At 33.9% G+C, this 15,211-nt stretch overlaps 1 protein-coding gene and 1 pseudogene across 12 annotated transcripts in view; one reads left to right on the forward strand and one right to left on the reverse strand.

Annotated features, from left to right (window-relative positions):
* Positions 1-15,211, reverse strand: part of LYPLAL1 (lysophospholipase like 1) — a 302,495-nt gene that overhangs the window by 267,271 nt on the left and 20,013 nt on the right. The gene's annotated exons all lie outside the window — the stretch shown is intronic.
* LOC106634147 (beta-citrylglutamate synthase B-like) lies at positions 6,122-13,999 on the forward strand (annotated as a pseudogene).

Here is a 15,211-nt window from a genome sequence, read left to right on the forward strand (position 1 = left end):
ATACTTTCTACCATCCCTTGATATTTATTAAAATAGGACTACTTTATCTGGAATAGGCAGGTAATATTATTTTGGACTCAGAACACAAATACCCGAGAGAAGATTACCAGTCTGGCAAAGTTTAGATTTTTTTAAAAAGGCACACTATGTAAATAATGAATAAAAGTTATCTGTGATTTTCAACATACCAGCAAGAAATAATAAGGTCTTATCGTAGCAGTAGCCCACCATGGACAAGAGCCACCTGAAAGGCTCTTTCAAAATACCCCCAATAACTCCAGATGTAGATACATCTAATTAGAAGTTCATAAATGAGCTTGGTGGGGGAGAAAAAAGCATAAGCATCTTAACACTGTATGTAAAATTTGCAAATGTACATTAGATTCTCCAAAAGGTTAAAAGCCACTGGGCTACATTATCCATGAATTTGTGCATTAATAAATCTTTGACATGTCCCATTTAGGTATGAACAGCTTACGTAAATACACAAAATTAGTATTTCTGGTAAACATTTATTGTAAGTACACAGAAAAAATTCTCAACTTTATTGTTTTTTGCCACAATTCTAGTTACAGATTTCTCTCTGCTTATGAAGTTTTCTCTTTAATAACATCATGAGGGTTGTAAAGCGAAGACATTTTGAAATAAAATTCTTATCGATTTAATTTATTGAATATAAATTATTGAGATTTTGAAACCCTTAAGGGTAAGAAACAGTTTTTCTTCAATAATCATATTTTCATTGAGTGCTTATGATTAGCTGAACAAAGTGTCTCTGTGGTGCATGCATACTAATGAGTCAGTTTCAACTTTACATGCTCAGTGGTAAGTATAGTGCTTTGCACATAGCAGTAACTCAATAAAAATTTAACTGAATTTTTAGAAACCGTATGGGTTTCTAATGAAAGTAGTAAAAAATTTACAAATATCTCTTAAGCTTATCAAAGAGACAACATTAAGGAAACTAGTTCTAGTCCTGCCTGTGATACTCCCAAGCTGAATGTCTTTGTGTAAATTATTTAAAATGCTGGATTTCATTTATAGTAAAACAAGATAGAAGGACTAATCTCTAGATTTTCCATCAACCTTTTAAATACAAATACTTAATCAGTTATAAAAACTAAAATTGCGAGAGCTTTTAAAATGTACAGTTACTGTAAATACAGAAATCTACTTTCAGTTTAAGAATCCCTATCTCTCAGAACACAATTCTAGCTTTCCTAAAAGTTCACAGAATAGATCTTACCAAACACTCACTTCCTTCATCTCTTCCAATTTCCCCTCTGTTCTTTACAGCCCATTTACTTACAAAGGAATTTCGGGTTGCTTAAAATCAAACACACTGTTAATAATAAAACTACATCTCTAAAATAGGAGAGAATGTGAGAGAGGAAGAGATGGGATTTGAGCAAAGAGTGAGACACGGAGAATAAAAAAAGAGACTTACAGACCATGATGTTAGGGTGGGAGCAATAATTACGTGTGCAACTGGGCATTTAACAGTTTCTCTGTAGCAAGGCAATATTCTTTAACAGAAGGAATCATAACAAGTCATACTAGAAATTTTTCTTAGCATTGAATTCCTTAATGGAATTTATTAAATGGATCTTTATTAAACATAAAATTCAAAATCAGACATTCTACATACTGCCACTTCTGTTGCTGATTCTTCTCATAAAATTCTGGGACATAAAGACTTAACTTTCACTAGAATTTAATGATGGGAGCTGGGATTTTTGTGTTTTATTCATCAATGTATCCCTCTATGCTTACAACAGTGCCTGGCACACAGAAAGTGCTTATACTTATTAAACAAATGAACAATGTAACTGTAACTCAGTAACAATATCTCTGCAAGGAGACAAATTTATCATCAGAAAATGTAGGTTTTTGGTGATTTAATTTGATATAAAAGTAAAGCTTAAAAAAACCTACAAAATCTAGGAATGAATGATTAGTGTGCTCCAAGCCCATCATTCCTAATCTGACCTCTTAAAGATTTTAGACCCAATCCCAGACCCACTAACAAAATCTCACTGCATATGTCTAATTTTTAAAAGCTCTTATGCCATAAATCAGATGTCTGAGAATCACAGCTGTGTGGCAAATAATTCAAAATTAAGTAAAATGGGTAAAAACAAAAAGTTAAAATATGGTCACCATTTAAAGAAAAATCCACACGCGATAGATAACAAGGCTGCAGGAGCAAATTTATTATTTTTTTCTGAGAAATTCAAGAGCCTGAATTATGTGTCTGTCAAATGTAACTAATTAATATTTGAAATATGCAAGTGTGACCAAGGAACCAATTCTATATTTTATTTAACTAAAGAGCCACATGTAGCTAGTGGCTACCATAGTTCTAGATCATCTAAGCTGTACGAATGATTGAAAAAAGCTTCAAAATTTATAAATGAAGCAAAAATAAAATTAGTATTTCATAGATAATTTTGAGGCTAAGATAAAGATCATTAAAAGATAAAATGTAAATAAAAGATTAGTAGGCAAAAACTTACATTAAAAAGAGATTTTAAAAGCATAACTATCAAGAAAATTTTACATATGAAGTGACAAACACTTCATTTTTGTTGACCAGGGAATGTAATCACTTTATGTAGTTTCAGAGCCTTTTGATGGTAACAACTTAAAAAAAAAAAGAGAAAGAAAACATTTACCCGCACATAAAATGTCATTATGAATACACATAAATGCATCCTGCAGACATTTAACTTCATGTTTAATTCTCTTAAGTTACAATGAAGAAAAATATACTCATTGAAATATTATTATTTTAAGATTTAATCTAAGTCCCTTTCCCATTTATGATTTTGTGAGGTAATCTGCAACTCCTCACTAGCCGTCTTTGACAATGCAATGACCTTTAGCATAGGACACTACTGTGAAAAGGGACTTTGTGTATTTTTTCCTAACAGAAGAAAATTTAACACAAAGAACTAGTTATTTGAATTCAATTTTCCACCTAAGAGTCTAAAAAATGATATAAAATCTACTGTTCAATAAGTAAATACGAAAATAGTAAATCCATTGTAGGTAATGGTTATAACGGGTATTTACGGTTGCTGGCAAAGTATTTAAAATGTCAAGAGTTAACATTTCAACATACACTTAAGATTAACAAGCTGAATAAAACATGTTAAAAAATAATAAACCTGGCTTTATGAACTCTTTATATAAAATAAAACAGAAACAATCTATAAAAAGACTATATTAGGAACATTAAGATAATCAATCTGAAAGTAAAATCCTTAAAAAAATCCACTTAAAGTGTGCTATCAACTGAAAAGAACTTTAAACATGCAATAAAGTCCATTACCATTCTAAATTTCAACACCTCTTCCATTTAACTGGTATACTATTATAATTATTCTTCAGATTTGGGAATACAGAAATTATGACTATTACATTTATTTGTATATCTCCTCTCATACAAAACTTGTGGGATAAACAAAATATTTATTTTCCTCTATGGAAAACTGTTAGAACAACAGTCCAGAGCCTTTAAAGTCCTACTAGTTGTTGAAGAAACATAAAATGTTTAATTAAAATACATATATGTTCAAAGAAAGTAGAAGAATGCTATCATTCTGAAGTTTTAGCTCCCAGCTGGGCTATAGAGAAAACGTGTACAAGTTCAGAAAAAGGCAGGCTGGAAATTTTGATGCTAGACTTCATCTTGGGAATTCTAACTATCCCTTCATTTATTTTTATTTTTAATCTTATTGCAAAATTAATATACACCCATTGTACAAAATGTTTCTTGTACAAAAGTTTCTTGTACAAAATTTTACAATATTTTGTACTGTACAGAATTTTGACATGTTCTCTTAAATTTCATTTTTACAGTTAAACTAACTCTACATGTTCAATGTATCTTATTTTTTTCATGTAATACTAATTTGAAAGTCTTTCTACAGAATTACGAAATTTTATAATTATTTTTAATTGAACACATACTTACTGAGTGCTTTTTATGTGTGTGTGCATGTAGTACTTAATGGTTACATAATACTCAATTCTATTAATAGGCCATCATTCCCTTAACCATTCCTGTCATGATGGATATTTAGATCATCCACGTAAATTACTCCAGTGTAGTTCCAGAAAGACTTGATTCTCTCTGCTTCAAAATTCTGATAATATGCTTATATTATCAAAATTCTGATAAATCTATTCATATCAATTGTCAGGTTCTATACATCCTAGATCTAAGTTAAGCCTAAATTATAACAGTATTCTCTCTTAACAACGAATTATCACCACCTAGTGGCCAATAAAGGAAGGTATTATGGGGACCCGGGTTCTAGGCCCAACTCTGTATTAGCCAGGAACACTTTGAATTTTAGTTTCTTCACCTCTGAAATGAAAATAATTATATCCTACTTTACTTTTACCTACTGCAAGGCCCAGCAGATCTAATGTATATAAAAACAACTTCAGAACTTAAAACATTACCTAAATATAAAACACTGACATGTAATGGCAATTTTAAAACTATCCAGTGCAATATAGATGCCAATTAATTTAAAGCTATCTCTACCATATGTACTTTCTAAGCACAACAATACACAAGGGAAAAATGATATACCTTTCTCCAGTTTCCTGTCTTAGACAGAAACAAACTAGAAGGAAATGAAGAGTTCAAGACAGGCTTTAATAATGATGGAGAATGTACTGACAATAAAATGCTTATATTCTGCACACTGGACACTGTTAATATGTTAATAAAGCCAGAAGAAGGCAGGACAATCTATTATTAATAATTTTCTCAGAATACAGAATTTGAATCCTGGTTCTGTCAATGACTATACTGCCAACTTTCGAAAAGTAATTTAAAAGTCACTATTCTATTGCCTGTTTTCCCTAAGTTTTATCTTAATGTCTGGTAGAATCATATGAAACATAAATATACAAAAATAAATTTTAAAAAATCAACATTTTTCTTATATTCCTAATGTGCAGAGTGAGGATCCATGAATGTCTCCAAGGAACCCCCTTTAATTGAACATCCCCTGTAATGAGCCTTTTGCTGAGTTCTCCCTATCTTAACAAAGTTTACTATTTTTTCTATTAAGAAAGCAGTGCATATCCATTGCAGAAAGCTTAGAAAACAAAAAATTTTCATAGCTAAACCCCATAGATGATTAAAATTTTAAATGTAGTTTTACTCATCCTGGTATTCCTGAAGTCTTAAAATAGTGTGTCAGTTTAGCATTTCATCATTCTACTAAATCTATTGCATTTGCTTTCTTGCTGTTTTTCTGACCTTCACACTGACTAGTCAGCCCTCCAGAGTTGTCAGCATAATCTTTCTAAAATGCCCATTTGATCACATCATTCACTCCCTGTATATAATTCAATGATACTAGGATTTGGGATGTACACCAAACTATTTCCTGGAAGGATTTAATGTGTCCCTTGCTTTCTTTCATGAACATGTTTCTCTCCTTGTTTACCAGTCACATTCTCAATTATTCTTTAAGACTCAGTTGCCACTTCAACAAAGCAGTTCCCAACTCCCAGAAAGATTTACTTCTCTCCTTGCTGCTTACACTATACCTTCGACATTGTTCTTCAATAATACCTGTACAGTATTAGAATACTTTACTTCCCTCTCTGCCTTACTAGACTGTAAATTTCTCAGTTTCTTTTATACTCCAGCACATAACATTTTATTGACAATTTGAAAATAAAATTTAGTGAGAAGTATCATTTTTGACCTGTCCAAGCTAGACACACTACCTAGAAAAGGCAGAAGATCATATACTGTAAAAAAAAAAAAAAAGGTTTGTAAAACTGAGTTCAACATAACAAAGTACCACTAATCAAATAAAACCGCAAAGAATGGGCTCCTATCTACATCAAATACAGAGAGTAGTTTTGTTTTATAAAGTTACACAAACACAACTACACTCTCAGAGATTGGGTCCCATTAGGACATACTGTCTTACATTAAATCAGAAATCTGAACAGATTATTAAACAAAATAAATAAGGTTAACAACTTTTGAACCTATCACCTTCGTATTTCTTTTCCAATCTTACATTTTGCTAGTTTTTCCCATTATAATTCATTTTTAAAAGAAACCTAGCCTGGGCCAGACATGGTGGTTCACAGGTATAATACCAACACTCTGGGAGACTGAAGCAGAAGATCACTTGAGGTCAGGAGTTTGAGACCAGCCTGGGCAACATAGAGAGACTCCATCTCTACATAAAACAAGCAAACAAAAAAAAAAAAACAGCCAGGCATGGTGGCAAGTGCCTATCATCCTAACAATTCAAGAGGCTGATGCAGGAGGATCACTGAGTCCAGGAGTTTAGGTTGCAGTGAGCTATGATCACGCCACTGCACTTCAGCCTGGGCAACACAGCAAGACCCTGTTTCAAAAAAAAATTACCTAACTTCATTCCTCACTATGGGTTGTGTGTACTTAATAAAAATTGTTTGGAATCTCAAATGCATTTTTCTTTTATTTCCCACTGAATCCCTCCTTCATTAAAACGTTATGAATAGCACTTAAATCTGACCTAACAACTTAAATGTACCCTAATAGACACTGTACAAAAGTATAAAAGCTAGTAGAAAAATACTAAACAGTAACTCTTGTTTAATCTAGGAGCAATGAAAAAGAAAGAGGGAAGCAGAGCTCATATACTACTGAGGAAAAAGTAAGCAGCTGGTAGGGAAGAAACAACTAAGGTACCTGTAAGTCTCCAAGTGATACCACTGTTCCAGTGTGGCCTTTTGCTATCCAGGTGACAATAGGATGGGTGGTATGAAGTATGTAATAATGGCAAGAAAACTTTTTCAACATTACATGTCAGACACATTTGTATTTCACATGAACTGACTAGTTCAACTACCACAACTCTAAAAGGTAGGTATTATTACCATCATCCAAGACACAGAGAATAAGGAGACTGGACACCTACAAAGTGGGGAATATAGGATTAGAACTCAGCACTCTGAGTCTAGAGCCCAAGTTCTTAACTATGTTATATGATGTCAGCTTAAGGGCATTTGTAATTATGATGTTTCTAACTCAGGGAATACATACATGAGAAGTTCAGCTAGATCACTAAGATAAACAACCACCACAACAAAAAACTGCAACAAAAGACTTGAATATTATTTGCTCTATGAATCAATAACTAATGTATGTGAAGAATCCAGCATATGAAAAGTGGGGTAATAGGACTAATGTTTTGTCACAGTATAAGAGGTCAAGAAACGTGTGTTTTGTGGCATGTGTATAATTCCATAAAACTTAGTGAAGATTTATTTTCACTGGCTGGTTAAAGAACTATACAGTTAACAAAAACAAACATGACTGCCTTTGCACTTTTGTGGTCTCTTTCTGTATCTCAATGTAGAAAAAAGAGGCTTTATAGACATTAATTAGCTCATCTCACAAAAAATGTTTTTACCCCCACTTTAATTTGGTATATTATATATTATAATATGAAATTAATAAATCTTAGATTTTATAATTTCATAAGTCAACATATCTTCCAAAAAGAAATTTTATTCTCATAAACCCAAAAGAGGCTTAACAAAATACTGACCATATAACTGTTGCTTTAGAATTATAAATAAGACTGTCTTTTAACAAGGTTCTCTTGGTACTTCAGAAAATAGTCTTCCATTATATGGTAGAAAGAAACAAAAATAAACTCCAGATGAGTCAAATAATTCAGTGTAAAAAAAAAAGCAACACTAGAAAAACCAGTAGAAAATTTATTTTATATTCACCCACGTTCTAATGAGAAAACTTAAACTCAGAAATTATTTCAAATAAATTATAAAAGATTTTAAAAGTTTTTTTATGTCAAACTATAATGGAATTGAAAATAACAAATTAAGCACAAATTAAAATTAGTTACCACTTCCTGTGTACTTATTTTGAGAAAAATTTTTTCAAGACCATATTAATCAATGTAATAAGGTTCTAATTCTTCTAAAGATGGTTGGAAGTATCAACTGGTACACTTTTTTTGTGACAGGAATTTGATAATACGTATTAAGAATCTTAAAAAAGTTCAGCTAAATGTAAGAATCATTGGCTTTAAAATGAAATAAAGTCAGATTCAAAATTCATATTGGCTCTCAGACCTTAAGAAAATCCAGAGATTCCAGGTTAGTGGACTGCTTCCTTGTACCAGGAGGCAACTCCGGGGAGACAGAAGCTCCTGTCCTCAGGACCCTTCCAGACCTTGCCATATATATCTCTTCACCTGGCTGTTCCTCTCATCTTTATAATATCTTCTATAATCAAGTGATAAACTTTATACTGAAGAGGAAATAATCCAAGCAAGGAAGAGCAAGCAGATCAAGATGTGTAGCTCTTTTGGCTGCCAAGTTGTGGTTTTTGACAGATCGTGGCATCAGGAACACTACCCCCAAAAGAGATCTTGTGAGCACTGAAGGCCAAATGCTGTGAAGGCCAAGGGTTGTGGTGATGGATGATGTAGTATCAACAATCCAACAAGCAAAGCAGGTCTACGGATCAACTGCTTATCCCACGTGGTGGCAGTGACAGTCCAACCCTTGGGTGATATCAATGTTTTGCACCATCTAGAGAAGATGGAATACCAGTTGATGAACTGACCTCAAACCATCCTGAAATGTGCTAATAAGTGGTGGGCATTTCAAGAGTTGGTTGGCCATGGTGTTCCTCTGTCAGATACTTTTTCTTATGATGGCTATAAAAATTTTGCTAAAATGACTGATGAAACAGAAGTACTGGAGCTATAAATGGTAGTGAAGAATGCATGGGGTCATAGAGGTAAAGCTGTTTTCTTGGCTCGAGATAAGCACCATTTATTTGGCTGATCTAAGCCATCTTATTCATCATGAAGCTCTATACCAATTCCAGAAGCATGTAGAAGAGTTTCAGGGACAGGATATATGTTCCATTGTCATGGGAGGCTGTATGGTTGGCACCATGTTACGTTGTTCAATAGATGGAAGGATGCAAAGCAACTGCTCACTAGGTGGTGTGGGGATAATGGGCTCACTGAGTGAACAAAGGAAGCAGCTAGCTGTCCAGGTGTCTAATATCCTGGGGATGGATGTGTGTGGCACTCATCTCTTGATGAAAGATGATGGCTCCTTCTCTGTGAGGCCAGTGAAATTTGCTATTTTCCTTCAGATGGACCTTAAATTTAATTTCTTGGACACTTGAAGGCAATAATATTCGAGACCAGCCTGGGCAACACGGTGAAACCCCGTCTCCACAAAAATACAAAAAATTAGCCGGGCGTGGTGGCGGGCGCCTGTAGTCCCAGCTACTCGGGAGGCTGAGGCAGGAGAATGGCGTGAACCCAGGAGGCGGAGCTTGCAGTGAGCCAAGATCATGCCACTGCACTCTAGCCTGGGCAACAGAGTGAGACTCCATCTCAAAAAAAAAAAAGAAAAAAAAAAATTAGCCGGGCGTGGTGGCGTGTGCCTGTAGTCCCAGCTACTTGGGAGGCTGAGACAGGAGAATTGCTTGAACCCAGGAGGCGGAGGTTGCAGTGAGCCGAGATCTTTCCACTGCACTCCAGCTTGGGCGGGCCACAGAGCGAGACTCTGTCTCCAAAAAAAAAAAAGATCAGTATTAACCAGCTTTAAGAGAGGTTTGATCATGCTTACTTGTGCAATTTTTCCCCATTTTAAAAAGAAGTGTTATAAAATTTTTTCCATACACTTAAATAATATTAAAATTGATTGAAAGGTTGATTATTCATGAACAGAATAATACTTCTTGTCTGTACAGGATCTCATTTCACCTCATAAAAAAGATACAAAAGAGGAGTTTCTAACTTATCTTCGGATATTCTAATCACACCTAAAAGAATTTGTCTTGCACAGGGTAACTGAGGGACTCACATACATGTATTAGTACCTCCAACTCATTAACAGAAAGAAATACTAAATGCTTTTTTTCACTGAATGACCATACTTTGGAGTACGCATACTACTTGGTATTGAGAAATAAATGGGGAAGAGAACTGCTTAATTAAATCATCATTCATATGTTCACGTATAGACCTTCTGGTTGCCACATATATTATGATATATATACTTTGAATAGTTATATGTCATGTGTAAGTAGACAAATGCATTTAAAAACACAAACAGAACAACCTCTGTATTTGATGAAAAGCTCAAGTTTGTGTTGGTGGGGTATGGGAACCAGGAAAAATGTACGTAGCTTTTTTTCAACTTAACCAACTATATCATAGGAAATGTCTGAAATTAGTTCACTTCTAATTTTACTTACCATCTTTTGTGCATTCACGTAATATTAAAACATAGCTTTAGCAACCTATTTCTGGGCTGTAAACTTATACATCAGAATGAAAAGGGGAGAAATGGTTAACTTAGATTTTATAAACATGGAGATCTTCTTGAATACCCTTAAAAATTAAGGTAAAGAATAAGAAAAAATTATTCTGGAAGAACCCAAAAGAAACTGCAATAGATATTTAAGTGAATGTTAAATTTATTTTCATAAATATTTAATAACTTATGTAATTTCATTTCCATTATGAGAAAAAATATATCAAATGTGTAATCATGATAAAATCTTAATTACTGTAAATTTTTTATGTCAAAATTGTAATTCTAAACTATACTTTAAAAACATTTCTGATAGTTTTTATATCACCCATGAAAACTGGATTATATATAGCATATATAATATGTACATATATGCATATATTATAAGCTATTCTACTTAAAATGTTTAATAATAGTTTTTTTCTTTTTTGGTGCCTATAATTGACTGGTCATTTCTGCTAGCTTTTCTACAATGAATGCTGAAATACTTCTGTATATGCTGTCAATCAGAAAACTACCCTGGAGCATTAGAAAAATTCAACAAGAGACTTGATTTAATCAATCACATTGTCGGACTTTGAAAATATATCAAAGGCACTGATTTTTAAAAATCATCTTTTTCTCAAGAAGAAAATGGAAAAACAAATTATCTTCATTCAGTGAGCCCCAAGTTTGGGGTTTGAGGGGGCTTACAGACATTGCAAAATCAAGTCTTGTGTTATATTTTTCTCCCAGGTGACTTTTTTTGAGGTTTATGGGCAATCTGGCTGGTAAGACATGATTCCCTCTAAGAAAATATAGGTGCTCAAACAGGTAACCTCTCCTGCTACTGTTTTTATATGTGTGTTTAACTTCATTTAAGATTTGTTTCTGCTTTGAGAAGCATCTGTTCATGTACTTTGCCCACCTTTTAATGGGGTTTTCTTTTTTTTGTAAATTTGTTTAGTTCCTTGTAGATTCTGGATATTAGACCTTGGTCAGATGGATAGATCGCAAAAATTTTCTCCCATTCTGTAGGCTGTCTGTTCACTCTGATGACAGCTTCTTTTGCTGTGCAGAAGTGCTTTAGTTTATTAGATACCATCTGTCAACTTCTGCTTTTGTTGCTATTGCTTTTGAAATTTTCATCATAAAATCTTTGCCCGTGTCTATGTTGTGAATGGTATTGCCTAGATTTACTTCTAGGGTTTTTATAATTTTTGGTTTTACATTTCAGTCTTTAATCCATCTTGAGTTAGTTTTTGTATAAGGTGTAAGTAAGGGGTCCAGTTTCAATTTTCTGCATATGTCTAGCCAGTTTACTCAGCACCATTTATTAAATAGGGAATCCTTTCCCCACTGTTTGTTTTTGTCAGATTTGTTGAAGATCAGATGGTTGTAGATGTGAGGTCTTATTTCTGAGATCTCTATTCTGTTCCATTGGTCTATGTGTCTGTTTTTGTACCAGTACCATGCTGTTTGGTTACTGTAGCCTTGTAGTATAGTTTGAAGTTGGGTAGCATGATGCCTCCACCTTTGTCCTTTTTGCTTAGGACTATCTTGGCTATATGGGCTCTTTTTTGGTTCCAATTTTAAAGTAGTTTTTTCTAATTCTGTGAAGAATGTCAATGGTAGTTTAATGGGCATAGCATTGAATCTATAAATTACTTTGGGTAGTATGGCCATTTTCATGATATTGATTCTTCCTATCCATGAGCATAGAATGTTTCTCCATTTGTTTATGTCCTCTCTTATTTCCTTGAGCAGTGGTTTGTAGTTCTCCTTGAGGAGGTCCTTTGTATTCCTAAGTATTTTATTCTCTTTGTAGCAATTGTGCATGGGAGTTCATTCACGATTTAGCTCTCTGCTTGCCTATTGTTGGTGTATAGGAATGCTTGTGATTTCTACATATTGATTTTGTATCCTGAGACTTTGCTTAAGTTGCTTATCCACTTAAGAAGCTTTGGGGCTGAAACGATAGAGTTTTCTAGATATTGGATCATGTCATTTGCAAATAGACACAGTTTGACTTCTTCTCTTCCTATTTGAACACACTTTTTATTTCTTTTTCTTGCCTGATTGCCCCAGCCAGAACTCCCAATACTATGCTGAATAGAAGTGGTGAGAGAGAGCATCTTTGTCTTGAGCTGGATTTCAAGGGGAATGGTTACAGCTTTGGTCCATTCAGTATGATACTGGCTGTGGGTTTGTCATAAATGACTCTTCAGACATTTCTCAAAAGAATACACTTATGCAGCCAAAAAATATGAAAAAAAGCTCAACATCACTTATCATTAGAGAGCTGCAAATCAAAATCACAATGAGATGCCATCTCATACCAGTCTGAGTGGCAATTATTAAAAATTCAAGAATTTCTGAATTTTGAATTTTTAATATGCTGGCAAGGCTGTGAAGAAACAGGAACACTTACACTGTTGGTGAAAATGTTAATTAGTTCAAGGATTGTGGAAGACAGTGTGGCAATTCCTCAAAGACCTAGAACCGGAAATACCATCTGACCCAGCAATTTCATTACTGGGTATATACCCAAAGGAATATAAATCATTCTATTATAAAGATACATGCACACATATGTCCACTGCAGCAGTATTCACAATAGCAGACATGAATCAATCCAAATGCCCATCAATGACAGACTGGGTAAAGAAAATGTGGTACATATACACCATAGAATACTATGCAGCCATAAAAAGGAACAAGATCATGTCTTTTGCAGGGACAAGGATGGAGCTGGAAGCCATTATCCTCAGCAAACTAACACAGGAACAGAAAACCAAACACTGCATGTTGGAAGCTGAACCATGAGAACACATGGACACAGAGAGGCAAACAACACACACTGGGGCCTGTCAGGGAGGCGGTGAGAGGGAGAGCATCAGGATAAACAGCTAATGAATACAGGTCTTAATACCTAGGTGATGGGTTAATAGGTATAGCAAAACACCATGACACATGTTTACCTATGTAACAAACCTGCATGTCCTGCACATGTATCCTGGAACTTAAAATAAAATTAAAATTTTTAAAAGATTTGATTTTGTTGTACTAGGATTTTTAAAAATGTAATATACTGCAGAAAATCCATAATATCTCTAGTACTCAAAGATGAACTAGATAAAGTAACGGATCTGGGAAAGGAAGAGAGAAGATGGGGCAAGAGACAAATGGACAGCAGTTACCATTCAGTGTGATAAACTCTTCAATACACACTCATTAAGAGTACTACTCAGAGTATTTTCTCCTTTTATCTATTTTTTTGCTTATGAAGAATGTACTTTTATTTTTTAAAGCAATTTCTCATCCTGATCTTTTCTTTTCCTATTGCCACCACACCACTTCAGACTTTCATTATATTATACTGGTTTCTCCATGTCAGACTTCTCATCCTTTTACTTACCCCTTCCGCCAAATTAGTTTTTCAAAGTACAATTCTTATAACTTAAAGACATTATTTAATGATCCTTTACCAATTATTACATGTTATTATACCTACAAAATAAAGGATTAAAAACTGAACAGAGTATTTACTGAGAGTCTGGAAGAAACCAAATAGTTTGTTCATCTCTCAGTAAACAGATATTATATTATTATTTCCACTTTACAGATTAGGTAGCAAAAATTAAGTGTAGGTAATAAGTGGTGAGCCAACTAGGAAGTGGTGGACTGTAGATTTGAACTCATTTTTGTCACCACTATGCCATCACGTTCTAGTCTCTTACTGTGGCTATCTGAGTCAACAGGTACTTTTTAGTTAGACACAAACTTTGTTACAGCCAACTACTGTCCAGACAGACAAAAACAAAAAGCATTACTCTGTCCACTTCTACTTTACTGTACAAATCATTCCCTCTACCTAGACTTCTACACTGTAATAGTTAAAATTTTAATAATTTGTGCATCTTAAATGCCACTGCCATCTTTCTATTAAATCTTTCTCTTACAGCCCCAAATGCATGTGACTACTTCTTCCTCTCAATTCCTATAGTACTGACAATTTACTGATTGGGTAATGTTATTTGTTATAGATTTCCTGAGTATTTGCTCTGTGCCAGGCATTGTGATAGGTTCTGGGAAATAAAAAGAAATATATACTATCATTGGCTTTGAAAAGCTATTAGTTATACCACATTAGAGCACTCATCACAGCCTGGCTGGCATTATAGTTACCACTTTAAGAATCTCATTGGCCCTTTCAGGTTGTAAGAAATATGTAAGGCAGATAGATCTTGCTTTACTTATCTGCACATCCCCGTGAACATCTATAATAATGCGTAGCACATAGTGGGGACTTAAAAAATACTTGCTAAAGATTGAATGATGACTGAATGATACATGATTCACATGTTTGGAATTCTATCTTCTAACTACTTCATAATCCCCTAGACTAAGTTGGGAATCCCTTCCCTACACTCTTCCTAGTCCTCCCATAATGCTCCATGTTTATCTCTATTAGAGTTAAACATCAACGTTAAACATGGAAACACAGAAATATAGAGTTAAACATAATGAGGAAATTAAGGACCAGAAAGGTGATGTTATTATGCTAGAGGCCACGCTGCTTTCAACAAAGTGGAAACTAACGCCAAGACAGAATAGAATGGATTTTATCCATTATATCATGTTGTCTCTCATGACTCAACAGACAGTTCAGCACTTCAATAAACACAAAGAAAGTTTATTAGTTTACCCAAATCCCATCTATGAAGAATTTCAATGTGCATTTTAATGTTATTTAGAACATAATGGGGATACTTAATTTGCTTTTTAATTTCATCATTAAATACAACTCATTGTAAGTTAAATAGTTACATTTGGAAATAAAACCCTTTCACCAAAATATGTCGTGTACCATTCATATTCTACATGC

This window comes from Pan paniscus, chromosome 1 (genome assembly GCF_029289425.2).
Source record: "Pan paniscus chromosome 1, NHGRI_mPanPan1-v2.0_pri, whole genome shotgun sequence".
NCBI lineage: Eukaryota > Metazoa > Chordata > Mammalia > Primates > Hominidae > Pan > Pan paniscus.